Source organism: Siphateles boraxobius, unplaced genomic scaffold (genome assembly GCF_051911475.1).
Source record: "Siphateles boraxobius isolate OS27281-9 unplaced genomic scaffold, OSU_SipBor_1 102, whole genome shotgun sequence".
Lineage (NCBI taxonomy): Eukaryota > Metazoa > Chordata > Actinopteri > Cypriniformes > Leuciscidae > Siphateles > Siphateles boraxobius.
In genome coordinates, this window is record NW_027508703.1 from 7501 (window position 1) to 11709 (window position 4209).

At 35.3% G+C, this 4209-nt stretch overlaps 1 long non-coding RNA gene across 1 annotated transcript; it reads right to left on the reverse strand.

The window, feature by feature from the left end:
- Nucleotides 1-1256: 1256 nt before the first annotated feature.
- On the reverse strand, nt 1257-3148 carry LOC143752219 (uncharacterized). Its single transcript, XR_013207353.1, has 3 exons — nt 3044-3148; nt 2707-2864; nt 1257-1356 (listed from the first exon to the last, which is right to left on the reverse strand). It is a non-coding gene; the product is annotated as an uncharacterized LOC143752219 (long non-coding RNA).
- Between the last annotated feature and the right edge of the window lie 1061 nt (nt 3149-4209).

Genomic DNA, 4209 nt, shown 5'->3' on the forward strand with positions numbered 1-4209 from the left:
AATACATTCATGAAAAACAAGATAACAAAAATCAAACAGATAATTTTTTATAGTAGCCTAGGCTATGTAATTTGAGACATGTTTTAAATGTATAGCACAGCTGTTTAATGAGGCAGCAACATATGATATATAGGACAGAACAAGAAAGGCTATTAATAATCCTTCATTGCGCAAAAGTCTGCTATACAGTGCGGCACAAAGCGCTTATGCGCATCCCGAGCGCAGAATGATGCGCTTGAAGCAACACGGAGTCACAGCGCGCAGCACGTCGAGTCCGCATTGAAAAGTTCAAAGCACAAAGGAAATACATATCGATGCGTAGAGTATTATACAGTATCTATCTCTATGCAATACTTTATTGTGCCTTTTCTTTTAACAGTTTTAAATATCAGTTACTGTGCGCGTGAAGAACAATGATAGTGCTCTGACTCCAGTGTTGTGATCTAACAGACACACGGTAGAAAGTAACATGATTTAGTTACAGCAATAAAGTCCAGCAATATAAAGTTGTTTTATGCGAAACCATAGACCTTTATCTACAGATCAAGTATAATAATATTAACATTGAATCATCTTGGAGAGAGTTTCATCATGTTGACTGTCGTACCCGAACGTGACGCGCTGTTTGATGCTGAATGGAGAATGATTGACAGCCGCAGCAGAGGGAAAAAGTTTACGTGATCTTGAATTTAATGACTTAAATATTAATTTATATCTCACATTATACTACATAATGGCTTCAGAACACTTATAAGATAGTGCACGAAAACTTTATGGTGCTTTATAATGTTTTTGTGCCTTTTGTGGGGCAAATATTTGTGCCTTTTGTGGGTTAACTATAACACAGAATAGTAGACGCACAATATCGGATTTGGATCGGCCTCGTCTGACCGATTCCCGATCCGGCAAAAATGGCAGTATCGGAGCCGATACCGATGCTGAGTATCGGATCGGTGCATCCCTAAATAGCACTGAATGTACAACTAGTTTGTCCTTTTTGAACCGTATATAACAGCAAGTATGTCAAACGACATATTCTTCACTTAAATAAACACGTTTTCCACTATGGAATGTCAAAGCTGCCGATATAATAAATAAATAAATGCATAAATAAATACACATCAAGTATCTATTTTGCTCATGTCTCATTGCAGCCTATAGGTGGTGCCAGAAAGTGGGAAACAGGTCAAAGAAATCTATCGGTTTTAAACTCGGTATAAATGGAGAGTTTCTCCATGTAAAGTATTAAAGGAGTTTTACCTTGAGATTGAAGCTCCTTCCAGAGAAACCGTAATAAGAATCCAGTGGAGATCAGACCCACAGGAACCAGAACCAGAGGGATGATCCGAGAAGAGCCTGAAAACACAGGAGAAATCATCAGAGAATATGATCACGTTGAGCTCATTATATTAGAGTTATATCCCTTTGTTGGTTCCAGACTCAAACCAATACTTTCTCCATCGCTTTGTCCTGAAATGAAGAATGCATGAGACTAGTATTTCTTTTTTTGTTAAACCTTTCAAGGTCATATAATGTGCAACGATTTCCATTCACAGTAATATTGTTGTATCGTTATGTCGTTAATCGCAGGTATGAGAGATTCGGCATGTTGGGATACAGTGCATCCAGTGATGCGGTTTTCTGTAAGTCCTGCTGGCAGTTTCTGAGCAAAAAATGTACCCAGCTTGTTTAATACCAAAGTATATCCTTCACACACCCATAGAGTGTACACTACGTGATGTAGTCGTGTATTGTGTGACTTTATATCATTTAATATAGGCTAGTTCATCTAATATAATATCACACAAAGAGTGCAGTTTTCCCCGGATATAGCATGATAACAAAATGTGATTTTGATTTTATACAAGTTTAATAAACAAGAAGTTAATATTAAGTGAAGTACATTTAAGACACAATATTGCCAGTTTTAACTCTATTTCGCCAACTAAAGCAGTTGAAAACGAAGCCACAGCGCTGTATTAGTCTCTGAGAAACACAGCGAGGCGTTTCCTCACTGAATGAATCAGCTTTTTGAAGAATCAGTTTAAATCTCAATTACTCACTCATTAACAGTGACTTGCTGCCTCATACCGGCAGTTTTAATCTTACATTTAAAGTACCTTTTCATGTTTTACATCATTTCAAATATCAATATTCAACGTTTTATGTTTAACATCAAAACATTATTTATGCATAACTGCAGGTTCTTCATTTGTCATCAAACAGTCTGTGTAAATGCATTTAAATGCCACTTCAGATGCAGATTCTGTGTTTCCTCTCCATTGCAAAGATTTTGTTGATACAATTTTATTGGTAGAAGCCCTATTGTGTCTTATTATTATAATTTAATTTGATTAAATGTGTGGAATTCATACAAAAGGTGGTGCATGCTTAAAAGTAGGTTTAAAATAAATGTATAAAAGGTAAAAGTGCCCATAAAATGTAAAAAATCAATTGAAACGTATTGGGAAAAATTAATTTCTGTCACTGCTGTGAACTGACCAACACACAGAGTATGAAGAATATCACACACTTCAGGAGTCATAAAGTTAGCCTTTTGAAAACCGGGACATTCAGTGTCCCGGGAGAGTGTATACATTTCCCGGGACAGGTTGTTAAAAAGAAGAACAATCCCGGAAAAACCGGGACGGGTGGCTGCCATTTATGTCTATGTGTGTGTCAGTTCTGATGTGTATAACTCAGTACCTGTTGTGTGGTCCACACAAGCCACAGTTGTGTTCAGCTGTCTCCCACCGAACACCTCGGACACGATCTTCAGATCCAGTGGGAAGTTTGCGGACAACATGATGTCGGATTGACACTGTCTCTGCCTGTTGTTTATAGCCGTGAACTGCGTTTGCAAACTTCGTCCGTTAGTGACTGAACTAACGTACTGTTATGATCAGAAGATTCCGTCAAAGTAACTCAATTTATATTGTGTAATATATATTGAATGACACCGTATTCTGTCAGATTCTGGATCTCAACCAGCGGTGTAGACACTGTGTGCCTGTTGTTCAAAGCGGTAAACTGCGTTTGTAACACTTTGTCCGTTAGTGAATCTTGAGTCTGATAACGGCTGTTGAACTCGGTCTGTGACGGTCATGGAACTCGCGCTGCCTGTGACGTCACGGCTGCTGCTCTGCTAGCGCTCGAGCACGCATAATTTACCACAAAAATATTTTTTTACAAATAAAGTAAAAGAAGTATCCTTCAAAATATTAAATAAATTTTACCCTGCTAAATATTTCATGATTAAATATAAAAGTAATATTGATACAAGATGCTCATTTTGCCAAGTTCATACAGAAACTGTTTAGCATTTATTTTGGTCATGTTTCTATACTAAACAACTATAGGAAAGTATTGGCAAGTTTATTAAAGATAATATCCAGCAAGATATATCAGTAACCTTTAAAGACATTATTTTTGGATACTTTGACTCTGATCCCGTTAAAAAAAAGCCTGCTTTGTAACCAATTTAATTTATTTTATTGGGAAATTCTATATCCATAAATGTAAATTCTCCAACAACAAACCAATTTTTATAGTTTTTTTGAAAGAATTTGAAATGTACCTTAACACCATCTCATCCTCAGTAAATAAGAAAGCAATAAAAACACTTTTATTTTGTAATGACTTTAATTTGGTTAGACCTACTCTAAATTTTGTATAGAATATCTTGCCCTCTTGACCCTCATTTCATTTATTTTTATTTTTTAATTTTTTGTTGTTGTTGTTTTTTTGTTTTAGATAGTTACACACTTGTCTTAAGATTATGGAAGCCCGTTTCCGCCATAGTTGAGAAAAAAGAAAAAGATTATCTAAGTCATAATAATGAGAAAGTTTCTCATAATTATGACTTAGTATCTCATTATATTGAGAAAGTTTCTCATAATTATGACTTAGTATCTCATTATATTGAGAAAGTTTCTCATAATAATGAGATAAGTCATAATTATGAGAAAAATTCTCGTAATAATGACTTAAGTATCTCATAATAATGAGATACTAAGTCATAATTATGAGAAACTTTCTCAATATAATGAGATACTAAGTCATAATTATGAGAAACTTTCTCAATATAATGAGATACTAAGTCATAATAATGAGAAACTTTCTCGTAATAATGACTTAACTTCTCGTAATAATGAGAAACTTTCTCGTAATTATGACTTAATCCACGCAGGCGCAATGTGCATTGTGTGC